This window comes from Arvicanthis niloticus, chromosome 19 (assembly GCF_011762505.2).
Source record: "Arvicanthis niloticus isolate mArvNil1 chromosome 19, mArvNil1.pat.X, whole genome shotgun sequence".
In the NCBI taxonomy this organism is placed as follows: domain Eukaryota; kingdom Metazoa; phylum Chordata; class Mammalia; order Rodentia; family Muridae; genus Arvicanthis; species Arvicanthis niloticus.
Window position 1 is genome coordinate 35,022,867 of NC_047676.1, and position 27,506 is coordinate 35,050,372.

Consider the following 27,506-nt stretch of genomic DNA (forward strand, 5'->3'; position numbering starts at 1 on the left):
CCAGCAAATCTATTTGGGGTGCCTGTATAGAAAGTAAAGATCAAATATAACGATCTCTCACTCTCCCTTTCTTTCCTGAAAGGGGATTTATTAGAATGACTTACAGGCTGCAGTTGAGCTTATTCCACACCAGATGGATTGGAAGCAAAGTCCAGGAATCCAGAAGTTCTCAGTCCCCGAGGCTGGATGTCTCAGCTGGTCTCCAGTAGAAAATGGAATCACAGAGAAGTAGGCTCTAGTGTCAGTGAAGGGATAGATTTGCTACCTAGGAGAGAGCAAGCCGACTGACTGAAAACTTTCTTCCTCTGTGTTCTTATATAGGCCTCTTTCTGAAGGTGTGGCCCAAAGTAAAGGTGTGTGTTCCTGTGGTGTCTCACACCTTTAATCCCAGCCCTATGGGAGTGAATCAGGCAGGTGGATATCTCTGAGTTTGGAGACAGCCTGGTCTATAAAGTGAGTTTCAGGACAGCCATGGGTATTATAGATAAACCCTGGCTCATATCAAAAACAAAAATCACAATAACACAGATATGTGTCTTTCTTGCTGCAGATCCAGATCAAGAAGACCTGTGTCTTTCAAGCTCAAAGGGACCTTCATTAAAGACAAGCCTTCCTATCTCATAGACAGGGATTACTGTCTACAAATTTAGCCAAAGTCCCTTGCAGGTGTGTTCTCCATTTTTTAATTTTGCTAGCTCATGATTGAATCAACATACTTGACAGCAAACAATAGTCATTACGGAGGATGTTTCTCTCTGTAAACGTGGCTCTTGTAAAATCCAGTTTGTAGACCAAGCTGTCTACCAAGTCAAAGATCTCCCTGCCCCTGCCTCCCTGTTGCTGAGATAAAAGTCATGTGTCACCAAGTCGGGCTAGGAAATCCTGTTGATAGTCCTTTGGTCAGCTGGTCCTGAGCAGATGCTGATCCTGTATTCCCAGCAGAGAAATGGTTAGGAGAAAACAGCTAAGTGTAGAGATGAAGCTTCAGGACAGGGAGTCTCCTCTCCACCTGCCCACTCTCCCAACCCCTCTCCCTGTCTTGTGTTTTATTTCCTGTCCTTTAGATGAATGCACATGATATTTCCATCCTCTAGTCTCTTGTGTCTGAACAGAGTCTAGGAGAGGTTTGCTGGGATAGTTGGGCTCCATGCTGCCATGGACTGGAATGATATTTACAGAAAAGCAGACAGTAAGACTGGAAAGCAGTTTCATGAGGAACTGTCAAACCAGAGGTTTTCTAAGTCAGAGATATGAAGGACAGACAGCCATGACTCAAGATCTGCTCATGGCAGTTCTGGAGGAGGCCAGGAGCCACTGGTACAGAATCCCAAGACAGCTTCTTCACACACGAGAACTAAAAACCAGCTCTCCTGCTCTAGGTCCAGGTACACCTCAGCAGTGTGTTCTCTGGGATAGATCATGTGAGCCTTCTGCACTCATTCTGTGGGTGGTATTCATAATCCTGAAAGGGGTTGGGGGATGCAAGCATATTAGGGTGAAACCTTGTGTTTACAAATCCACAAAAAAGAAGACGTGAAAAAGGGAAAAGTTGTTGTTTAGAGTATATAAAACAGAAACCACACACCAAGGAGATGAGGAGCAAGAAGAGAACTGTCCTGCCTGGGATGTTAGTAATCTCCAAAAATAACAAACAGGAGCCAATCTGATGTAACTTATAGTAGGGTCTTTATTTTATTTGAGTTATCTGGTGCCCAGGCAATGAACCACTGTCATGTAGGACATGCAGTTTTGTTGGTTGGAGGGCAAAGCAGGTGCCAGAGCCAAGGAAGGAGTCCTGGCAAGAAGCCAAAAGTCTCCATTGACAGACCCTCAGTTCTGCTTTGGAGCCTCAGCCCTGGACTTGTTCACTGCTGGGGGCGCTGTGGCTCTGGAGCTGCAGTTGGTGGGCTCTTCAGGGCTCACACTCTGGACCCCTTCTGTAGTAGCTCTGACTTATTCCCCAAGCCAAGTTCCCCTAGGCTGTCAGCAGGACCAAGCTGAAGTGTGATGGTGATTTTAAACTTCATAAGTGATTTTGTTTCTCTGTACATTCGCTTTGCTGACAGGACTGGACTTGGTCAAGCAGGCAGTGGTGGGATTTTGCACAGACCTGGGGTAGGGAAGGTGTGTCCCTAAATGCTGACTGAAATGCCTGGATCCCTGGTGCAAGGATGTGGAAGATGCCAGGCAGGTAGGTGATGCAGTTTTGGTTTCTTTTCTGGTCCTCTCTGGCTCTGGACCTTCCTTAAAGCAGATTTCCTGTTTTCTTCCATAGGTAAATGACATTTTGAGCCCAGCCACTGTGCCAAGATTTGAGACATGATTCACCCCCCCCCCCAAGCCTCAGTGTAAACACAAATCTCCATTACAATACAACTACTTTTATTTCTGTTCACCAAGGTTTTAGGGATGGAGCAGACCAGGGCTCCTATGTCACTCAGTCTCAGCTTGGGTTTCAGCTGCTAGGCAGGACCCAGGATCTGAAGTTGGGGTGTCCTCATCTCCTTCTCCCTCTGCATCTGCATCCTGATCCTCCTCTCCTTCTTTCTCACAGGAGCTGATCAGTTCCTCCTCCTCCTCATCTTCCTCCTCCTCTTCATCACCTGATCCCCCCACCTTGCCCTGTGACAGCACCTGCTCTGCCATCTCTGCATGAGACTCCCAGGTGCCTCTCTGTTCCCTGTAGCCAGGAGGGTGGAAACACAGGCTGAGGTGGCCATCCACTGCCAGGCGAAGGAGGCTGTTGGCTGCTCTGTACACATCATTTCGAGCTGCCTTGGCTGTTTTATAACCACATTTCTCTGCCCAAGCTTCGCAGATGTCCCAGGCACACCAGGGGTGCTCAGCTGAAGGGTCCTCTGCCTCTGGGTGGCGCAGGTGCAGCAGGGCCTGCACAGGGATTCTGGAAGCCAGGTAGCCCACAGAAGTATAGGGCTCCTGGATCTGGGCAATAGGGTAGATTCCAGCCAGAACCTGCAGCTGCCTGGGCAGCAGAGAGGGGAAGATAAGGCCTGGACAGTCACAGAGCTTCACAGAGGGGGTGAGAAAATAGGTCTGAAAATACCGGGTGTGGCCTGGCGTTCTAGAGACACTCACCACCTTCCGCCCCACCAGCCCATTGATCAGTGAGGACTTCCCCACATTGGGGAAACCTACACAGCCAATGGTCACCACCCCATCCTTGTAGCGCTCTCTGGAGGGGCCCGTGGGCTCCATTGCTGAGTCAGTCTGCTGCTCTACCAGTACTGTTGGCTGGTCTTCCTCCTCCTCTTTCTCACCAGAGACATTACCCCAGGACTCCCCAGCCAGGTCCCTAGCAATCTTCTCTCGCCAGCTGCTCAAGTCCACTTTTCCCATAGTGATGGCTTCACAGGCTTTCAGCAACTGCTCTGGCCCCAGTGCGCGAGTCCATCCTCTCCCTGGTCTCCGATTCTTCTTCAAGACACTACCAGGCTCCTGTGGGGTTCGCGTGTCCCGAGGGAAAGAGGTGAACAGGACGATGTGGAGCTGGGGGTAGTGCTGGTGGAAATAATGCTTCCAGGCAACCACAAGAGCTGGCGGGGCCAGGTCCACCTTGTTCAAGACCAGCACCAGGGCCAGCCCTAGTTCTCCAGTTACATACTCATAAAGTGCTGGTGGGAAGTTCACCACCGGATGTCGGATGTCAGTAATGAGCAAAATGATGTCAGACATCTCTAACACCCTCCACAGCTGCCTCCATGTCTCCAGATTGTGTTCAAAGTAGCTGAGTTTCTCCGAAGTGTATGCCCCATGTATCTTCCGAAGGTATTCCTGGAAGCTCCGCTCCTCTTGGCTCATTAGTTGTTCCTTGGACATGTCATAGCTCCAAGGAGGCCGCCTGGGAAAGTCCAGGACTGAGCCAGGCTGATACACTTCCCGGATATCCAACTCCAGCACTTCACCATTGACAGGCTGCAACACTTGCTCTCTGGCTGCTCTCTTTCTCCTCTCCACCTCCTCTGGACTGTCCCGTTCAAAATGCAGGCGGTATCGGTTGGGGTCATAGCCTCTGGGCCCCAGTCCCTGGGAAGGTTGCTGGTTGAGCCTGCGGATATGATGGGTCACAGATTCCCCATCAGCCTTGCGGGTCCGCTCCTCCTGCAGCTCCTGGACCCCGCTGCTGCTCTTGGAACTGGAGCAAAGCCCATCTTGGAGCCCTCGCTTCCGCTCCCGCTTGTCCTGCAGCTGCTTCTTCTTCTGCTTCACACTGAAGGGCTTCTTCCTAGGCATGGTCCCTGTGCCCTGGCCCACTCTCTGCTGAGCTCTCTGCCACTGCAACTGACTGCCCTGGGCAGTCCCAGCCCAGGGCTTGGGGCCCTGGGGAGGTGGGGCCTTGGTAATGTCAGCAGCTAGCAGCAGGGAGCTGGGCTCCAGGGATGATGCTGTCAATAATTTCTCTAAAGGAACAAAACAAAGCAGACATTAGAATAGAAACGTTAATCAGTCTGAGTGAGTGTGGTGGTACATGATTTGACCTAAGTACTCTGGAGTTCAGAATCCAGCATGATCTACATAATGACTTTCAGGACACCCTGGGCTACAAAGAGAGATCCTAATTAAAAAGGAAGGAAAGAAGGAAAAAAGAAAGGTGGTGCAATCTCTGTTTCTCTCTCTGTCTCTGTCTCTCTGTCTCTGTCTGTCTGTCTGTCTGTCTGTCTCTCTCTCTCTCTCTCTCTCTCTCTCTCTCTCTCTCTCTCTGTGTGTGTTTTGTGTGTGTGTGTGTGTGTTAAAATATTTTGGGGAAAATAAGTTAAAAGTACTTTTAGATGACAACCTAATGTTTATAGTACAAATGTATTCATAAAATAAAAGATTTTTTCCAAAAGAGAAACAAAGAAAAGGACAACACAGAGCTTTTAACTATGCTCCAAAAGGTGAACAGAACTTAGGACTTGAAAGTAGGCTATGGGTAGGTTACAAAGACCTTATCAGAAGACACAATAGGATGCTCCATTCAGAGAAGTCTTTAAATGATCTAGTGCACTCCAGGCTCCATGATCTCCTCCAGCCTAGTTTGCACCTGCAAGCATGGTCTCAGGTAGGCTCCTTTGTTCAGATGCACAATTCCATTTTCAAGATATGCTTGTCCCTGCTCTAGGATGCAATATCTGGCCTTAAGACATTTGCTTTCCACTGTTGATGGTGTCTACTGGGAAACTATGCTGATCTGGAAAATGGACACAACCAGGGTCTGAAGAAAACTACTGTTCTCTGGACTTTAATGTGCTAATGTGTGAAGTCAAACTTGTAATTTAAGGGAACAACTTGAAACAACACAGTATAAATTCAGCCTGCATTTACTTTGCCTTCATGATTGAAATTAGAAGTTGATCCTCTCAGAAAGGCTAAATTTTTCATACCATCAGCCTTTCAAATTAAGAGTTTGTTCTGTATATAAATGTTGAATCTGTAAGAACCAAGCAGTCATGCTCATGAAAAGTCAGTCAGTTTATGGTGGCACATGCCTTTAATCCCAGCACTTGGGAGGCAGAGGCAGGCAGATGTCTGAGTTCAAGGCCAGTCTGGTCTACAGAGTGAGTTCCAGGACAGCCAGTGCTATACAGAGAAACTCTGTCTCGAAACACCAAAAGAGAAAAAAGTCAATCTATTTAATGCAGTCTGAAATATCTAAGGTCTAGCTACCCTATTCTGACTCAATTTTGTTTTGCCCAGACAGTTCTCAGCCCTCTACCCCACCCTCCAATGTGTCCACACATTTGACATTTCCTTGGCCTTGACCATGGTGCAGATGTAGTCACCAAAATAAAGTGACATAAATTAACAAGAAAGATATACCTTTAAATCGGACAAAATTATGATTATGAACATTTCAAGGTTTCCCTGATCATTATCTAACTTTGATGTCAATTTGGGGTTGTGCATTTAATTTTTATGTGCCTCTGAACTAGGTTATCATAGATTTTTCAGAAGCACAAGACTGTTCTTTATCTGGCCACTTTATTAACATGGTTGTCAATCACTAATTTCCGGAGTCATTATTAAGTCCATAAATAAATATTCAACTTGTATATAAAAAAAAAACGCTCATCATTTGAGTAAAATATCAACCTACTTAATGCAGAGTCAATCCTTTAAGTAAAGGAAAAATCCAAGCTTTAGACAAATGTGCCGCGCCAACCCTGACCAGCAGGAATTAAGATGGGGAACAACCGGTTCCTTCTCACAGCAGTTTACTCAGGATGCTTAGCAGTTGGCAGTCAAGATGGCAAGCCTGCGAGCCCTTCCCAGACGCAGCTTATAAACCCTGCCAGGAGCCCATGAACTCATGCCACATATCATCTCTCCATAGGCTCAGGACGCTTGTGTAAGATCAGGCCACCTTGAAGCACAGCCTTCATACCTAATAAGGACTTGTTTATCACTCGGCCCTCGGGTGACCATTGCCATCTTGGGGCGAGGTTCTTATGGCGCCTAACAGACAAAAACCTGAGCTGTTCTATAAAAAGTGAGTTTTTGAATAGAGTCAGTCATTTATGAAACAAAATAAAACAAAACAACAAAAAGCTCTACCCTACATTACAGCAGTTCCTTCTAATATAAATTCACATTTTGCTACAGCACTGCAGTCTCAGCAATGTGGCTGCCAACGTGGAGACTGAACAAGGAGAACACCAATACACATGCAGACCTGGAAGAGGGGGAGCTCATGAGGCCTCAGCCTTAGACAAACTAAATAACAAACTTGAAAAACAACAACAAAAACCCTTTCTTAATGGCACAATTCAATCTGTGGTAGTGTCTCAGGTAGTCCAAGCTTTTAAATACACAAAAAGAATATAGATCTAATCAACAAATAAACCATCCTCAGAGCAATGAACTGACTCTCCACAGAAACAACTTGGCTCAGACTTGGAACCTCTTGTACTCAGGGCTGGCAAGACAGGTGCACATTTCAGTGCATGGTCTTCAGAATCTGGTGCGTCCTTGACAGAAATGGGACAAAACTGCATCACCTTCTTGGGTTTATCCATGGAAGGCTGAGGACAAGTCCTTGACCTTGTAATTCAGAAGCCTCCACTTAATTACTTATAGCCTGAATTTTGTCCCCTCACAACCATTATACTTTGGGAAGCTGGGTTTTAAACTCACAATTCTAGCATCTATTTGCCTTGCCTGAGGAGGCAAGATTCTGCCCAATAGTGACAAAAGCCTTTCTTTCAAGATCCTTAGGGGAAAAAAGCATATCAGACACAGAAGCAGAGGCAGCTGGATCTCTGAGCTCAAGGCCAGCATGGTTGTCAGAACTAGTTCTAGGACAGTTAGGGCTACACAGGAATACCTAGTCTCAAAAATCTAAACCAGCAAACAAAAAAGGAGTGAAGCTTCTCAAAGTAGATGCTATCACTCTGGAAGCAACTGTCTAGAGTTAAACATTATAGGGGACTAATTAGACAGGCAATGGGGAAAATGCTAATGGGCCAGCAAATCTATTTGGGGTGCCTGGCTTAGAGAGTAAAGATCAGATATAATGATCTCTCACTCTCCCTTTCTTTACTGAAAGGGGATTTATTAGAATGACTTACAGGCTGCAGTTGAGCTTATTCCACACCAGATGGATAGGAAGCAAAGTCCAGGAATCCAGAAGTTCTCAGTCCCTGAGGCTGGATGTCTCAGCTAGTCTCCAGTAGAAAATGTAATCACAGAGAAGTAGGCTCTAGTGTCAGTGAAGGGATAGATTTGCTAGCTAGGAGAGAGCAAGCAGACTGACTGAAAACTTTCTTCCTCTGTGTTCTTATATAGGCCTCTTTCTGAAGGTGTGGCCCAAAGTAAAGGTGTGTGTTCCTGTGGTGGATCACACCTTTAATCCCAGCCCTATGGGAGTGAATCAGGCAGGTGGATAGCTCTGAGTTTGAATACAGCCTGGTCTATAAAGTGAGTTCCAGGACAGCCATGGTTGTTATAGACAAACCCCTGCCCATATCAAAAACAAAAATCACAATAACACAAATATGTGTCTTTCTTGCTGCAGATCCAGATTGAAGACCTGTGTCTTTCAAGCTCAAAGAGACCTTCATTAAAGACAAGCCTTCCTACCTCATAGACAGGGATTACTGTCTACAAATTTACCTAAGTCCCTTGCAGGTGTGTCCTTCATATTTGAATTTTGGTAGTTCAAGATTTAATCAACATACTTGACAGCAAACAATAGTCATTACGGAGGATGTTTCTCTCTGTAAACGTTGCTGTTGTAAAATCCACTTTGTAGCCCAAGCTGTCCACCAAGTCAAAGATCTCCCTGCCCCTGCCTTCCTGCTGCTGAGATAAAAGTCACGTGTCACCAAGTCCTGCTTGGAAATCCTGTTGATAGTCCTTTGGTCAGCTGGTCCTGAGCAGATGCTGATCCTGTATTCCCAGCAGAGAAATGGTTAGGAGAAAACAGCTAAGTGTAGAGATGAAGCTTCAGGACAGGGAATCTCCTCTCCACCTGCCCACTCTCCCAACCCCTCTCCCTGTCTTGTGTTTTATTTCCTGGCTTTGAGATGAATGCACATGATATTTCCATCCTCTAGTCTCTTGTGTCTGGACAGAGGCCAGCAGAGGTTTGCTGGTATAGTTCGGCTCCATGCTGCGGTGGACTGGAGTCATATTTACAGGGAAGCAGACAGTAAGACTGGAAAGCAGTTTCATGAGGAAACCCCTGTCGTTCCCCCCCCCCCCCCCCGGAAGTCACTGTGCAAACACAATTCTCCATTACAACTACTTTTCTTTCTGTTCACCTAAGGTTTTCCAGATGGCACGGACCAGGGCACCAATGCGATTTTGTCTCAGATTGTCTTTTCCATCTAGCTGCCCTTCCCCCTGCTGCCTTGTGGCCAAATTCCAAGAGTACACTTGACCAACTGGGAAACACAGGACGACCCCAGTTGACTCACAGGCACACGCCGAGTTTTAGGCGAGTTGTGCAATCCTGGGCAAATCCATAGTTAGTTTCCCTGTCCACTTGTCCACACTTGTAGGGCCCACTGCTGGAGCCAGGTCATTGAAGGAGCTAGAAGCTCAAAGTCTTCCTAGACCAGCAGCTCTGCCTCCCAGCTTGGCGGGCCACTTCTTCACAGTAGGGGTCGCTGTGGAGCTGCTCTTCGCCCAGAGACCAATTCCAATGTTCAGTGCCCATCCTATGGATTCTCAGGGCGCTAATAAGTGGGACTTTTCCTCAGAGCCAAGTTCTTTTTGGCCGTCAGCCGCCACGGGGTTGAAATCTGATGGTCATTTCCAGACGCCTACGTGATTTCCTTTCTCAGTGCTTTTGTTTTGTCCACGGGATCAGATTCTGCCAGGCAGGCTGCAGTTAGATTCTATTGGAACTCACACTGCACTCCTAAACACAGAGATGCCTGGTGCCCAGGTGAGAGTATGCAGGGGGTCGATGGAGACCCAGCAGTTTGGATTCCTTTCATGTCCTCTCTGCTCTTTCTTGTTTCTAAACGCTGAAAATTCGTCCAGTTTCTTTCCATTGTTGAATGCATTGCCCAACTATCATTGGTAAAGGCATGCTTTTGACTTCCAAGTGTACCAAGGCATGAGCCCCACTCAATGCAGCCCACCTCTGGAGGTCTACAAAATTAGTGTCTGTGGGAATCTCAGTTGAAGCTGCATTCCTTTTGTTGTGAAGAGTTTTTTTCCAGAACAGCACGGTCTAGGACGCTAAAGCTCTGCTCTCTGAGGTGTCTTTCTCTCCTGTGTCTTCCTTTCTGCAGTTGCTCCTTGGCTATGGCCCTGGCGTGCACTTGTCCAGTGTGTAATAGGCCAGAAGACGCTAACTGGCGGCTTCTCAGTCGCACACCCACGGTTGTGGGCCAGCTTTGCGATCCTGGGGAAGTCCACAGTTAGTCCTTAGCTTTCTTGTCCACAATGTGGTTGCTAAATGGGAGCCTGACCAATGAATGAGTCTGACCAAAAGAATAAATGGTTCTCAGCTCCGAGCTGCAAGCAGGCGACCTCGCAGTAGAGGGCGCCCCGGAGTGGTTAAGAAGTTGGTCCAGGCTTTTCAAGTTCTAAGGCAGTTTGAATTTCAGGGGAGAGATTCCAGCATCACAGACAGAAGGCATGGCAGCATGAGACAGAAACAGGATAGTCACATTGCTCAAAGTTCTCTCTTGAGTTATGTGACAGGAAGCAGACCATTGATTTTGCAGCCCAGAGATGCTTCTGTGAGAGGATTTCACATGAGGTCATTGGCTGTCCACTGAGCTCACCTTACTTCCTCTAGAGCCAGGAGTTCTCTTCAAGATGCCCTTTCTGAATGGCCTGCTGCAGCTCTGCTCTCAGCCTCCTTCTTTCCTCAATGAGTCTTTGATCTCTGCTTGAATGGAGGACATTGCCATGAGAATTCTAATTCTCCATATGAGGTCATCAGTGTCCCTTAGGATCTGTTACTGCACAGGTGTCTGCACTCTCACTTGCTGACCCTCCCATACCTCTCTACTCCTGAGTGAGTTCAGAGCACCTTTCTCCCTCAGTCATCATACTCAGGAACACTGTAGATCTTGGGACATCCCAATGCTACAGGAAACAATCCAGCTTTGATTTGCTTTCTGACACATCTTCTCCTGCACAGCTCATGTGGGAGACAGGGGAATTAGGAATAACCCCTGAATAAAGCAAAACACTGAAAAATAAAAAATGAACAGAATAAATTAAATGAGACAATAAAAAAGATTCTAGGTAGTTTGACACTGTGAAATTTAATCAATTGTACTCGAGGACCCATGAAACAAGTTTCATGAAGCCTGGAAATACTGTAAGCACAACATAAAGAAGTAAACCACCTCTCAAGAGAAGTTAGGTAGAAGAATGTGAGATATTTTTATATTTTATGGAAAGTTTCCTTTCTTTCTAAAACTTTTCTTTTACGAGAGGTTATTACATGAAACTTTATATATTTTTTAAAATTTTATATCCTAAAAATCCTTGTCCTTAAAAAATAAACCATGAGTGTATTAAAATCATTTCATTAGAGGAAATATTATCCTAAATGTATGCTTTACTATTATTTTTAATTCAAGGATGTTTTATATTTTAAAGAGACCCATTTGTTCTTATTGTATACATACGAGTGTTTTCCCTGCACACATGTGGGCTCATATGTGTGAGCATGAGGCCCACAGAGCCCACAAGAGTGCTTCAGATTCCCTGAGATGTGGGAGTCACCGTGTGTGTGATGGGAACTAATCCTGCATCCTCTGCAAAAGTTATCTGTACTCTAACTCCTGAGCCTCTCTCGCAGGCCCTGCAAGAGTGTTTTTATCTGACTTATTTGTTTATTGAATGCATACTGCCCTGTTGCATGCATGTGTGTCTGTGTATCAAACATGTGCCTGGCATCTCTTGATCCCAAAGAGAGTTAATGATCTCCCACAACACATAGATAGTTTTAAAATATATGAGTTTTAAAATCAAAGCTATAAAATACAGGATATGATAATAGATGTTTATCAAATATCTCTATGTTAAACTTTCTTTTCATCCCTGCATACTGTAACATTCAGACTCTAGAGAATGTTCAGTTTGTAATTTCAGAGTCATTTGAAAGACTAAATTTGGGCCTTCTTGGGGCTACATGTATGCAAGAAACAATGCAACTCTCTGCTTATTTCAGATACATGCTGTCAAGAATTTCTCTAAAGGAACAAAACAAAGCAGACATTAGAATAGAAACGTTAATCAGTCTGAGTGAGTGTGGTGGTACATGATTTGACCTAAGTACTCTGGAGTTCAGAATCCAGCATGATCTACATAATGACTTTCAGGACACCCTGGGCTACAAAGAGAGATCCTAATTAAAAAGGAAGCAAAGAAGGAAGGAAGGTGGTGCAACCTCTGTTTCTCTCTGTCTGTCTCTCTTTCTCTCTGTCTCTCTCTGTGTGACTCTCTCTTTTCTCTCTCTGTCTCTCTCTCCGTCTCTCTCTGTCTCTGTCTGTCTCTCTGTCTCTCTGTCTCTGTCTCTGTCTCTGTCTCTGTCTCTGTCTCTCTCTCTCTCTCTCTCTCTCTCTGTGTGTGTGTGTGTGTGTGTGTTAAAATGTTTTGGGGAAAATAAATTAAAAGTACTTTAAATGACAACCTAATGTTTATAGTCCAAATATCTTCATAAAGTAAAAGATTTTTTCAAAAGAGAAACAAAGAAAAGGACCACACAGAGCTTTTAACTATGCTTCAAAAGGTGAACAGACTTAAAATAGGCTATGGGTAGGTTACAAAGACCTTATCAGTGTTGGGACCCGAGCTGTCCTTGTTCGGGCACCAAAAAATGTTGAGGACAGCACTAGTCCCCCGTTCAGGCACCAAAAATGTTGTGGCCCTCTCCACTCCATGCTTGGTGGCCACTGTTTCCCAGCCCAAGCTGCGGCTCCTATCTTCGGGTCAGGGATCAGTAAGAGAGAGTGAGGATGGACTCGAAGAATGGAGACCAGACCGTCTCTGTTTATTCTTCGGTCTCTCTTCCTAGTCTAAGTCCCAAGTCTTGAGTTTCTAGTTCCTACTTCCTAGTTGTACTCCCTTATTTCTCTTCTGAGTGTCTAATGTCTACTCCTACTCCTAGTGTCTGAATCTCTGTTACTCTAAATTGTTCTCTCTTTTATATATTCTACCCTCTAAAATGTCTGATTCTCTCCCCTTTCATATGTCTCACTTCTAAACCATGTCTCTAAGTCACAGCTTTAATCATGCCCTGAGGTCTTGTCTCTAAATCTGATCTCTAAGTCACACTCTTAAATCACACACCTTTAATCTCACACACTTTTAATCTCACACACATTTAATCTCATTCACCCAAGGAAAGTCCTGGGTATCTAAAGCAAGTTGTTATCAGAGTGTGCTCAGCTGTTGTAGGCTATTTAATACAAGTCTCATGTCAGGGTATATGGCTCAAGATGGCTGCAAAGCTGATAGCTGCTTTCTGCTAAAAGTCAGCTCCCAACATATCAGAACACATGCCTTTAATCCCAGCACTTGGGAGGCAGAGGCAGACAGAGTTCTGAGCCAGTCTGGTCTACAAAGTGAATTCCAGGACAGCCAGGGCTATACAGAGAAACTCTGTCTCGAAACACCATAAGAGAAAAAAGTCAATCTATTTAATGCAGTCTGAAATATCTAAGGTCTAGCTACCCTATTCTGACTCAATTTTGTTTTGCCCAGACAGTTCTCAGCCCTCTACCCCACCCTCCAATGTGTCCACACATTTGACATTTCCTTGGCCTTGACCATGGTGCAGATGTAGTCTCCAAATTAAAGTGACATTAATTAACAAGAAAGATATAGGTTTAAAACGGACAAAATTGTAATTATGAATGTTTCATGTTCAATGTTTTTTTTCTGTTTCTGTTTGTTTATAAGGTCAGTTAATTTGATTGATTTTCTCATATTGAACCATCCCAAAATTCCTGAAATGAAACCTACTTGATCTTGATGGATGATTTCTTAGATGTGTTCCTCTGTTCCTTTTGTGAGAATTTTATTGAATATTTTTGAATCAATGTTCATAAGAGAAGTTGGTCTGACATTCTCTTTCTTTGTTGTGACTTTGTGTAGTTTAGGTGTCCGGGTGACTGTGCCTTCATAGAATGAGTTTGACAGTGTTCCTTCTGTTTTTATTCTGTGGAATAGTTTGAAGAATATTGGAGTTAGCTCTTTTTGGAGAGATTGGTAGAATTCTGTACCAAAAGCATCTGGCCCAAGGATTTTATTGGTTGGGAGACTTTTAATGACTGCTTCTGTTTCTTCAGGGGTGTTTGCTGTTTAAAGAGTTTACCTCATCTAGATTTAACTTTGGTAAGTGGTATCTGTCTAGAAAATCGTCCATTTCATTCAGATTTTCCAGTTGTGTGGAGTACAGGTTTTTGTAGTAAGACCTAATGATTCTTTGACCTCCCTCACTGTCAGTTGTTAGTATTCTCTTTTCGTTTCTGATTTTGTTAATTTGGATGCTGTCTCTCTGTCTCTTGGTTAGTTTGGCTAAGAGTTTGTCCATCTTGTTGATTTCCTCAAAGAATTAGCTCTTGGTTTCCTTAATTCTTTGCATTGTTTTCTTTGTTTGTAATGGGTTGCTTTCAGCCATGATTTTCATTATTTCCTGCCTTCTACTCCTCTTTGGCATGCTTGCTGCTTCTTCTTTTATTTTTCTAGAGCTTTCAGGTGTACTTTTGTGATGGATATTCCTGGTTGCCAATTTGACTACTTATAGAATGGATTACAATCCTGAAATGGAGGGCAAACCTGTGATCCAGATCTTGAGGCTGGAAGACACAGGATCTGATTCAGATCTTGGTATGGAGATCTTGAAGCAGAGTGGCCAGGAAAAGCTTAAGTCCAGGCAAAGTAGTACATTCATTTTGTGCTAGGAGACAGATGCAATCAGATCTCTGAGTTCAAGGTCAGCCTGGGACAAAGTAAGATTCAGATCCTGGCCCCTTGGTACACATCTTTACTGTGAGACACACCTTTTGCTGGATGCCTATATAAAAAGAGTGGAAGAAGGAAGACTGATTCTTTGCCTGCTTGCACTTACTTGCCAGCACATCTGTTAGAATCTACCTCTTCAAGAATCCAGGTTCTAGAGACGACCAGCTGAAACTACTAGACTTTTGGACTTCCAATTCACAGTTGCCCATTATTGGGTTGGTTGGATTGCAGACTGTAAGTCATTACAATTGATTCCCTTAATATACAGAGACATTCCATAATTTCTGTGACTCCAGAGAACCCTGCCTAATATGACTATTACATTACTAATATGAGAACTTTCTAATTTCTTTATGGAGGCATTGTATTCTGAACTTTGCTGTTAGGACTGCTTTCATTGTGTCTCATAAATTTGCCTTAATTTTCATTGAATTCTAGAAAGTCTTTAATTTCTTTCTTTATTTCTTCCCTGACCAAGAGATCATTGAGTAGAGACTTGTGTAGGCTTCCTGGTGTTTCTGTTGTTGTTGAAGTGCAGCTTTCATCCATGGTGGTCTGACAAAATACAAGGTGTTATATCAATTTTCTTGTATCAGTTGAGGCTTGCTCTGGGATCGAGTATATGGTCAGTTTTGGAGAAGAATCCATGAGGTGATGAGAAGAAGGTATATTCCTTCCTGTTTGTCATTGAGCTATATTCACAGTCACTAAAATGGCATTCTGTCTTTGAATACAGGCAAACTACAGAAAGCAGATATTATAAAATAGGTATCAATTGGAAGTATTTAATAAATTTATCTTTATACATATAGCAGCTGTACCTGTTGATACAAGTAATAAATGAGCTAAATCTGCCACAGCTCCTGAAGTAAATGTATTAAATACATATGACAAGGAGAAAGCTGAAGGATATATTATAGTGATAAATATATATTATCTTCTCAATTTATTTTCAGATTATAATATAATCGGGAGAACATCTGCTGCTAAACTCTGCTGCTTGGTAGGGAAGGTGAGCCATGGTTTTCATTGCATCCTCCGTGGAAGAGTTGCCTGGCAGGAAGTACCACCCAGAGCCCCACATGCCTCCAGACATGAACGGAGAACAGACATGGGCCTGGGCAATGGATAATTTTGAGACCCTGAGCTATCCCTCCTGCCACCACCCCTGGAGCTGTGGACCTGGAAACCCCACCCTATCCACACTGCTGTATAGAGCTGCATTTGGAGATGCGAGGGGACAGAAATGCAGTAGAGAGCCGCGTGTTGAGGAGACAATGGCTGAAACTTCAGGAAGACTTTGGGGTCCTCAAAAAGTAGAAGCTACATCCACAAGAAGGGTTCAATGGGCTCTAAACCAGACAAGAGATGAGAGCACACACAGCATTGCAGACATGCTTTCCCCTGGTGAATTCTGAAGCCAAAGGTGCACCCCCCCAAATGACCAAAAACAGAGGCTTACATGAGAGAGAAACCTAGAAAGGAAAGACACCAAAGCAATGTGGAGAAAACTCACCTTGAAAATCTTCAATATATTTACTCTGAGGAGCCAGAGAAAAACTGAACAAAAGGCTCCTGCTGACTCAGCAGAGTTACGTACTGTCCCACATGCCCAGGAGCCCAGAAGTCTCTTTATTTTGTCCTCCTGACTGTTCAATTGATATGTTATGGAGTTTTTCTTAAATCTACGTAGAATCATTGCATTCTGATGGAAGTATACATAATTTAAAACTTTCCTCTCCACCACCTTTTACGTGTAAGTGTTTTTCAGGGGCAAAATCAGGATTCCAGTCTGGGATAGGAAGTGGTCACTAATCAAGTCAGAGGAATTTCCCTGTGAGTGGAGTTTCATTAGAAGTGGGGTGTGGACACTAACAGCCTTGGTAGGGACTAAAGAGTGGCCCACCCACTAGGGTTTCTTGTATTGCTTTCCAGAAGAGGGCAGAGTGGAGCAGTGGGTAAAAGGGGTGAGGGTAGAAGCTGTAAGTGATCTGCAGGTTACAATGACAAAAAGGAGCAATATGTTAATATGTTTCCAGGTTTTTTTTTTTTGTTTTTTTTTTTTTGTGAACTAGAACTTTCAACTGTATTGTTTGCAAAGCTCTATGAGAGTTTTTTTTTGTTTTTTTTTGGTTTTTTTTTTTGGTGCTGTATGGTTTAAATGCTAGACCTTGGCAATGTAGCCAATATCTGGTAACTTTTATTCTGTTTTACAATTTTGAGATTACTGTTTATTAAGAACATATTTCTACTCTTTTCTCGTTCCAAATCCTCCCATGCATACATCTCAGCTGTCTTTTAAATTCCTAGCCAATTTGTTCTTTAATTGCTACTTTATGAATATTTTTATTTATACATATACTAATAAGTATAACGTTCTTAATGTTTGAAACTTTATACTGCCTAGTTTTGAACTGTACATTTGTACCCAGTACTATTCACCCTCCCATCCATCCGTATCCTTTCTCTGCCCTTTAAAACCCACCTGCAAAAGAAACAAAATCTAAAATCAAATAAATGAAGCCTTAAACACAAATCTAACCTTTTCTATTAAAAAGTAAGCTTTTGAATGAAGAATCAGCCACTTAATGAAAGAACAAGGGCAAAAGCTCTACTGTATCTTAGAGCAGTTCCTTCTGATACAAGTTCACCTTTTGCTATAGCACAGCAGTCTTAGCAATGTGGCTGCCAATGTGGACACTGAACAAGAAGAACACCAATACACATGCAGACCTGGAAGAGGGAGAGCTCATGAGGCCTCAACCTTAGACAAACTAAGTAAGTAACAAAAAAACAAAACAAACAAAAACAAAAAAACCAAGGAATGTTGCAGGAATGTCAGTGAACAGAGGCTGCTGACAGCAGTATGGGTGGGAGGACTTACTTACAGGGACAGAAATGACCCAAAGCCTACCCTAGCATGGCTGATGGCTTACAAAAGCTGCAAACATGGCCCTCTCTGCACAGCCTGCAGAGAGACAGGCATCCTGACAGGTTGGAGAGTGTCTGTGTTAACTCAGGTGGGCTGAGCCTCTTATATGTAAGTCAGCTGGTTTGAAAATCCCTCTCAGTAGCCCTTACTACTTATGTACTTTTTTGTTAGAAAAACAATTTTCACCACATTGCTCTGCTTTGCCATTCATTTTCACTCTGGCTTTGCCTAAGATTAGCAATCATGGGGAAACTTAGCACCTCAGTAGTTAGTAGGAGTGGCTCAGTTAGTTTAGTAGACGTGGCTGACCCACTCCTATTAAAATGCTCCCCTGAGGAACTGAACACATTCCAGTTTTGACTAATTTCAGTTTAATCTGGAACTGAGAGTGGTCAGAGGTGGGTCAAAGGAACAAGTTACTCCCTGGAGGAGTTCACAGGAGAACATTTGAAAGACAACTTTGGGAGTGAAAGCACTCACCACCAGTCCAGATAACCTGAGTTTGTTCCCTGGGCTATATGATGGAAGGAGAGAGCCAACTCCTGCAGATTGTAATATTGTTTTATGACCAAAACACACACACACACACACACACACACACACACACACACACACACACACACACTTTAAAAAAATATTGTGAAACAAGGTCATGGTATGGTATAATAATCTTTATGTTTCAGGGCCCAATTCATGAACATTAATCAAAATCACCATTGAAATGTTAAGGAAAAAGATGACAAACTAGCAAAACGAGAAGAAAGTGGTGTTCTTCTTGGACTACAAATAAAGAAATAGAAGCAGTCATTAAAAGTTTCCCCACCAAAAAAAAAAGTCTGGGACCAGAGAGTTTTAGTGCAGAATCCTATCAAACCTTCCAGGAAGACCTAATACCAATTCTCTTCAAGCTATTCCACAGAATAGAAAAAGAAGAAACACTACCCAATTCGTTCCATGAAGCTACAATTATGCTCATACTAAAACCTCACAAAGACCCAACAAAGAAAGAGAACTACAGAACAATCTCTCTTATGAATATTGATGCAAAAGTTCTCAATAAAATTCTCACAAACTGAATCCAAGAACACATCAAAATAATCATCCATCATGATCAAGTAGGCTTTATCCCAGGAGTGCAGGGATGGTTCAATATTCAGAAATCCATCAATGTAATCCACTACATAAAAAACTCAAAGAAAAAAAACACCTGATCATCTCACTAGATGCTGAGAAAGCATTTGACAAAATTCAACATCCCTTCATGTGAAAAGTCTTGGAAAGTAAGTAAATACCATGTGTGTTCTTTTGTGATTGGGTTACCTCACTCAGGATGATATTTTCTAGTTCCATCCATTTACCTAACAATTTCTCGAATTCATTATTTTTAATAGCTGAGTAGTACTCCATTGTGTAGATGTACCACATTTTTTTGTTTCCATTCCTCTGTTGAGGGACATCTGGGTTCTTTCCAGATTCTGGCTATTATATATAAGGCTGCTATGAACATAGTGGAGCATATGTCCTTGTTATATGTTGGAGCATCTTCTGGGTATATGCCCAGGAGTGGTATAGCTGGATCCTCAGGTAATGCTATGTCCAGTTTTCTGAGGAACTGCCAGACTGATTTCCAGAGTGATTGTACCAGCTTGCAATCCTACCAACAATGGAGGAGTGTTTCTCTTTCTCCACATCCTTGCCAGCATCTACTATCACCTGAATTTTGATCTTAGCCATTCTGACTGCTGTGAGGTGGTATCTCAGGGTTGTTTTGATTTGCATTTCCCTGATGACTAAGGATGTTGAGCATTTCTTAAGGTGCTTCTCGGCCATTCGAACTTCCTCAGTTGAGAATTCTTTGATTAGCTCTGTACCCCATTTTTAATAGGGTTATTTGGTTGTCTAGAGTCTAATTTCTTGAGTTCTTTGTATATCTTGGATATTAGCCCTCTATCTGATGTAGGATTGGTAATGATCTTTTCCCAATCTGTTGGTTGCTGTTTTGTCTTATTGACAGTGTCTTTTGCCTTACAGAAGCTTTGCAATTTTATGAGATCCCATTTGTCAATTTTTGATCTTAGAGCATAAGCCATTGGTGTTCTGGTCAGGAACTTTTCCCCTGTGCCTAAGTATTTGAGGGTCTTCCACTGATATGTGTATATGAAAGAACCCAGATGTCCTTCAACAGAAGAATGAATACAAAAAAAAATTGGTACATTTACACAATGGAATATTATTCAGCTATTAAAAATAATGAATTTGAGAAATTCTTAGGTAAATGGATGGAACTAGAAAATGTCATCCTGAGTGAGGTAACCCAATCACAAAAGAACACACATGGTATTTACCCACTGATATGTGGATATTACCCTAAAACCTTGACATAGCCAACATTCAACTCACAGGCCACATGAAGCTCATGAAGAAAGAAGACCAAGTGTGGATGCCTCGGTCCTGCTTAGAAGGAGTAACAAAATTCTCAAGAAAGCAAATATGGAGACAAAGTGTGGGACAGAAACTGAAGGAGGGGCCATCTGGAGACCATTCCACCTGGGTATCCATCCCATGTGCAGTCACCGAAGGTAGATGCTGATGTGGATGTCAGAAAGCACATGCTGACAAGAGCCTGATATAGCTGTCTCCTTAAAGGTCTGCGAGAGTCTGACATATTCAGAGGCAGAGGCTCACAGCTAACCACTGATCTGATCTAGGGGTTCCCAATAGAGGAGTTAAGAGAGAAGACTGAAGGAGCTGAAAGTGTTTGTGACCCCATGAAGAGAGCAACAATACCAACCAACCAGAGCTCCCCAGGGTGTAAACCAGCAGCCTGGGAGCACATAGAGAGGGACCCATGACCCCATCTATACATGTAGGGGAGGATGGTCTTGTTGGGCATAGATGGGAGAGGCGATCCTTGGTCCCATGAAGGCTGAACACTGAGTGGGTGGGAATTGGAAGGTGGAGAGGTGGGAGTGTGTGGGTAGGTGCGATACATTGTCATAGAAGAAGGAGGAGGGGGGGATAGGATAGGAAGTTCCTGGGTGGTGGGGGGAATGTGGTAAGGAGTTAAAATCTGAAATGTAAATATAATATCCAATAAAAAATAAAATAAAATAAAAACAAAATATGAACTTAGACTGTAAATTTGTTGGATAAAACTGTGGGAGGAAGACTAAACTATTTGTCTTATGATAGAACAGTGAGGGGGAAAAGGAATTGTTAGCACACACAAGTTATTTCCATTAGAAAAAAAAACAAAAGAATAAACAGAGCCAGGTGGTGCAGACTGTCCTGCCTTCTTCACTCTTATGCTCTCTCCTGACAGACTCTGCGGTTTGCTGGCATCTTTGGCTAAGGGGCCTCTAGCTTCCAAGTGGGCAGGGCCTATATGTCCTTGTTAATGAGGAAGTGCAGAAGTGATTCAATTCTTATTGCCTGAACAAAGGAATTATACAACCTGCCCAGGCTCTGAGCAGACTCTTCCCAAAGACTCTCTTCCCTCTAAAGCACTTGGAGCTCCCTGTGATAGAGATACTCTCATATTCAAGTAATGACTTTAAACTTTTGTTAGTTTAACCAATAAGGTTGCAACAAATGTGGTGCTGAGCCACCCAGAAGATCAGGGCAGAACTTCTTTTCACATATACTTTGGTTGCAGTGAGCAGGAAAACCTCAGCTCTTTCTGTTACAAGAGCCAGTGAGTTTGAACAGAAACAGGATGTGAGAGCTGCAGTGGGCAAAGTGGAAGCAGTACTAAAATAGACATTATGACCTTAAGGCTGGAGGCACAGACTCAGGACCACACTGGAGGGTTGGCTGTAGCCTGACAACTGAGTCAGGAAAGGGAGGGGGAGGAGTTTGTACTCAGCACAAAGGATATAACTGAAGGGAGAGTGGGAGAGAACACATCCACTCACTGCCCTCCTCCCTCTTCACTGGACTTTGGAGGAGGAGTCTCTCTCTCTCTCTCTCTCTCTCTCTCTCTCTCTCTCTCTCTCTCTCTCTCTGTGTGTGTGTGTGTGTGTGATTGTGACAACTGTTTTTTTTTTTTTCCACAAATGCTGAATTCTATTAAACTACCAGGCATTTGTCAGGAAGCTGGCAATGGTCCCTCTGCCCAGCAGTCCACATTCTGTTCATGGGTGGAGATGTAGGCAAGCTACATCAGAAATGGCATGTGAGGTGTCACCTCTATGGAACAGAAAAGAAGGACAGTCATCTCAAATACATTCTTCTCTCTTCAGCCTTCATACTAATTCTCTTAATTTGGCAGTTAATTGACCAAGGAGCATAGGTTAAATCTTTCAGGGGTATACATGTAAGTTTCACATATACAAGGCATTTCATGTTACTATGCAGAAGAGTACTATCTTAGGGTTACATAGTGAAGCAAGAGACATCATGACCATAGCAACACTTCTTTTAAATTTTATTTTGTTATTATTCTATTTACTTATTCACTTTGCATCACACTCACTGACTCACTCCCAGTCACCCCCTCCCACAATCATTTTCCCCTCCCCTTCTCCTCTGTGCAGATGGAGGGACCCTGGGTATCCCCTTCACCCCCTGGCACTTCAAGTCTCTGAGAGGCTAGGTACTTCCTCTCCCTCTGAGGCCAGACAAGGTAGATAAGCTAGTAGAATACACTCCACTTACTCGAAACAAGTTTTGGCATGGCCCCCAATCAGATGTTCAGGACCCACACCAAGGTTAAGCTGCACATCTGATACCTATGAGCTGGGAGGCCTAGGTCCAGCCAGTGTATGTTCTTTGGTTGGTGGTACAGAATCTGAAAACCCTAAAGGTCCAGGATAGTTGACTCTGTTGGTCTCTCTGTGAAGTTCCTATCCCCATCCAGACCTATAATCTTTTTCTTATTCTTCTATAAAAATCCCCAAGCTCTACCCACTATTTGGCTCTGTCCATCTGATTCAGATGCTGGGTGGAGCCTCTCAGAGGACATCATGCTCCTGTCTGCAAACATGACAGAGTATCAATCATACTCACCTATGTGATGGGTCTCTAGTTGGGCTGCTTTTTGGTTGGCCATTCCCTCAGTCTCTGTTCTGTCCTCCATGCCTGCATTACTTATAGACAGGATAAATATTGAGTTGAATGTTTTGTGGTTGGGTTGATGTCTCTATTGCTCCACTGGGGTTTCTGTCTGGATACAGGAAGTGACCCCTTCAGACACCATATCCACAAAAAAGTGAGTCATACCAAGGTCACTCCATTGATTTATGGGTGCCTTCCTTGTCCAGGCCATGTATCATCCTCCTCACCCTGTCCAGTGCAGATTTCCATTAATTTTCATGGCCACCTAGTCATCTATCCTGTCCTGCCGTACACAGGATCTTGAATCCCACATTTCCCTCCCACTCCCCCTCACCCTACCTCAGTTCTCTTCCTCCATCTGTCTATTATGACTATGTTAATGCCCTTTCAAAATGAGAGTCAGGCTTCCTTGCTTGGGCCTTCCATCTTGTTTAGCTTCTTTGGGTTGTGGAGTATAATATGGTACCTGTATTTTATGGACAATATCCACTTCTAAGTAACTACATACCACATATGTCCTTTGGGACTGGGTTACCTCACTCAGCATGCTATTCTCAAATTCCATTCATTTGCCTGAAAAATGCATGATATCTTGAGTTTAATATCCGAATAGTATTCTATTGTGTAGGTGTACCACATTTTTTGTTTTCTGTTTTCCAGGTAAGGGACATCTAAGTTGTTTCCAGTTTCTGGCTATTACAAATAAAGATGCTATGAACATAACCGAGTAAGTGTCTTTGTGAGATATTGGAGGATGTTTTGGGTGTTTCCCCAGGAATGATACAGCTGAGTCTTGAGGTGGAACTATTTTCAGTTTTCTGAGAAAATGCCAAATTGATTTCCAAATTGGTGGTACAAGTTTGCACTCCCACCAACAAAGGAGCCATGTTCCCCTTGCTAAACATCTTCTCTAGCATGGGCTGCCTCTTCAGTTTTTGATCTTAGCCATTCTGATGGGAGGAAAATGGAACCTCAGACTTGATTTGATTTACATTTCTCCGAGGAATAAGGAATTGAACATTTCTTTAAGTGCTTGTCAGTCATTTGAAATTCTCTGTTGTGAATTCTGCTCAGTTCAGAACCTTAGTTTTTTTTTTTTATTAGATTATTCGTGTTGTTGGTGTCTAACTTCTTAACTTCTTTGTACATTTTTGATATAAGCCTTCTGTCAGATGTAGGGTTGATGAAGACCCTTTTCCAGTCTGTGGGCTGTGGATTTGTCCTATTGACAGTGTCCTTTGCCTTACAAAAGATTTTCAGTTTAATTAGGTCCCTTTTATCAGCTGATCATCTAAGAGCCATTGGTGTTCTGTTCAGGGACTTGTAACCTGTGCCAACGTAGTCAACAGTATTTCCCACTTTCTCTTCTAAGAGATTTAGTGCACCTAGTTTTATATTGAAGTCCTTGGTTCACTTGGACTTTAGTTTTGTGCAGGGTGATAAGTATCGACCTATTGTCATTCTTTTTCATATAGGCAACCAGTTAGTTGAGCACCATTTGAAGAAGTTCTCATTTTTTTGTATGGTTTTGGTTCTTTATCAAATATCAAGTGTCCATAGATGTGTGGGTTTATTTGTGCGTCTTTGATTTGATTCCATTGAACAATGTGTCTGTTTCTATACCAATGCCCTGCAGTGTTTTATTACAATTACTTTGTAGTACAGATTGAGGTCAGGGGTGGTGATTTCTCCCAGTGTTCTTTTATTTTTCAGGACTGTTTTGGCTCGCCTGAGTATTTTCTTTTTCCATATGAAGTTGAGAATTGATCTTTGAAGTTCTGTAAAATAAAATTGTCTTGGAATTTCGATGGAGATTACATTGAATCTGTAGATTGCTTTTGGTAAGATGGCCAGTTTCACTTTTTAATCCTATATATCCATGGGTCTGGGAGATCTTTCCATCTTCTGATATCTTCTTCAACTTCTTTCTTCAGGGACTTGAACTTCTTGTCATGCAGATCTTTTACTTGCTTGGTGAGCATTACACCAAGATATTTCTTTCTAGAGCTATTTATCAGAAGGTCTACTGACTTCTTCGAGTAAATTTGGTATCCACACTCTTTGCTGAAGATGTTTTCAGATATAGGAGTTCTCTTTCCAAATTTTTGGGGTTGCTTGGATAAACTATCATATTCTGGAAAAAATAGCAATACTTTGATTTCTTCCTTTCTAATTTGTATCCTCTTGATCCCCTTTTCTCTTTTTTTTTCCCCTCACTTTGGAATGCTTTATTCCAATGATAAATGATAAAATGTATTTTCATTGATTTAAGTTTTTACATATGGAATTATCTGGTCAAATTCTTTGTCAGGAAAGAAGCCTATTGTATTCACAGATGTGAAAACGGGAGGACAAAAGGATTTTGACTTTGATGTGTTAGAATTTCAAGCTGAAATTATCTCAACAGACTCATTATTTGAATACACATAATCGATCTAGAAATAGTTTTGTGGGGGACTAAAAATGTCAGGATATAGAAGGCTCTAACTCATAAAAGTGCATAGAGATTAGGTTGGACAATTTTGCTGCCCTTGCTTCTGAACTCATCTTCTGCTTCCTCATCTACTTCGAGGAGAGTAGCCTCTGCCACTGACACATGTAACTGCAAACTGAGTAGTTCAATCATGGTTGTCTGAAACCATGAGGCAAAATAAACCTTCCTTCCGTGAAGCTGTTTCTGGGAGGTTTTGTGATCACAATAAGGCAAAATTAACCAACGCCTTGTGATCCAAGTGTTTAACTAGATTGTGTGACCAAGTTACAGATAAATGCCTAGTTTCTTTTTCTACTCCTGAAGCAGATCTTTATATGCACAGTCTTTTCTAAAATGATGGTTTGGGCGGTGAAAAAAATAAACAACGAATTCTGTTTTTCCTTCTATTTATTTATTTATTTATTTATTTATTTATTTATTTATTTATTTTTGTTGTTTCGACAATCTATATTTTCTTTTTTTTTCATTTTTTTTATTTTATATTTTATTTACATTTCAGATGCCATCCCCTTTCCCCATTTCCCCTCCCTAGAAAACCCCTATCCCATGCCCTCTTTTCCTTTTTGCTTTTATACAATTTTTTAAAGTGTTAGTTAAAGGTTTTATACGTTTGGTAATGCTCAATCAGAAATGTAACCCAATACCCAACCTAGATATATGAACTGTCTTTGACTGGTGGAGACACGTGGACATCTGCCTCCATGCCCCCTCCTCTCTTTCTCTCTCTTTCTCTCTCTCATCACCTAGCTTCTCCTCTCCTTCATCTTGTCCTCATCCTTTTTCATCTCTTCCTCTCGTACTCCTTCCCCCTTAGCTCCTCCTACATATCAAACTTCCTGTTAAAATAACACTTTTCTGTCAAAATGCAATTAGAGCATAATTATTCCTATTTGTACCAGTGAGGTACAAGATAGTCCTAATACCCAGTCCATCATTTTGTTGACTAACCAAAACCTCTGTCATCTCTCCTGACTAAAATACTTAGTTTTGAACCTGGCTTTTTTTCTTGGCTTAGAATAAATGTCAACTGAAAACCTTCCACTCAGATTTTTAATCTCAAAGTAAATAGCCAGGATTGGCTATGAGACTATAGATCTTCAACCCTGTCAGAAATCTAGAATGACTGAGTTAACTGAAATTATGGGAAGCACAAAGCATAGCTTCTAAAAGTTAGCCAATTTCTAGAGACCACTGAACACCTGGGAAGCCCCTATATTACAGAACGTTGGAGCATCAAATCTTCAGCCTTCTGGCCCAGAATCATCTGACAGACCTTAGTGATGCAGGATTATTAAGGGCTGATTACTCTGTCTAGGCAGATATAATCAGTCGACTATTCTGCAAGTGTGTCCTTTACTGGACAGTAATTTGTCTGTAGATGGAAAGAGGCAAGTCTCTGCACAACTGGAGTAACTCCAAGGATGCTCAATTTCTTCTTAGAATCCAAGACAGGAAGCTGTCAGGAGCAGACAGGTCTCTAATCAAAATGAACATTAATATAGAAATGTTTGTAACGTCAATTCTGTGGACTTCTGATGTTTTGAAAACCAACTATCCATGTAAGGTAACCTGGATTGTTGTCTGTTAACTCCTCTCAGCTATTTCTAAATAAAACATAGAGAATACCCTAATAATAAACTCCAAGCCATGAATTTGCTATAGTCCCTTAACTCACAGGCTCACCATCTCAAATCTGTTAAAAAAGTTAAAGAAGGACTGGGTCTAAGCATTGTATTCCTAAATGTGTTATATAGGCACAATTGTCCATGAGAGTACCAATATTCATCTCATTTTTATATCAATAAGAAACTCGTACCAATGAAAACCTTATTTGAAATCAAAGTAAATTTTGTACCATTTAAGAAATTATAAACTTCATCTTGATACTAATTATACAGATTTTCTATCAATAGGTTGTGGCTATGCAATAAATCCTAGCTAATCCTCTCTATTCCAACAAAACCTCTACTTTTCCCCTAGAAAGACAGTCCAGTATTACCACCTTAGTCCTCAAGCCCAGGGAATAGTGACACTGACTCTTCATTAACTTTTTCAAGCTGATTACCTGCGTGAGATATTGGGGGGGGGGGGAAGAGTAAATTGATAGCCTCTGACACCGTGTCTTCACTGCATCCAGGTGGAATTCCAGGACATCAGAGGTTTGAGCAGGTCTGCTCAGTTTGCTTGATGAGTAGATACCACCGAGGCTGTGTGTTCTGCAATATACAATTCTCAGAACAAATTTATTATCAAGAAAAAAATTTTTTTTCCTAGAGGGCTGACTTTTTTTTTAAGATGTTGGTTCTAACAACTTTTCTTTTTTTTTCCCTCTTTTTAAAATTGGTTGTAATATTTACATTTCCCCTATCCCACTCCCCCCCCCCCCCCCACCCCCCTACTGAGGAACCCTTTATATCCCTTCCCCCTCCTTGTGTTTCTTGAGGGTGTGATTTCTCCAGTTTCTTGATGCTGTTTCCATTAACATAAACTGCCTCCTAAATTTCTAAATCCTTCATTTGTGTTATTAAATCTCCTATTTTTCTTTTCTTTCTTTTTTATCTTTTTTCCCTTATTTCTCCTTTTTTC

General features: G+C 42.4%; 2 pseudogenes; one reads left to right on the plus strand and one right to left on the minus strand.

Moving 5' to 3' along the window:
• The window catches only part of LOC117723848 (serine/threonine-protein phosphatase 2A 56 kDa regulatory subunit gamma isoform-like), a 691,904-nt pseudogene that overhangs the window by 604,517 nt on the left and 59,881 nt on the right, over positions 1-27,506 (plus strand).
• On the minus strand, positions 2,434-4,251 carry LOC117723684 (guanine nucleotide-binding protein-like 1 pseudogene; annotated as a pseudogene).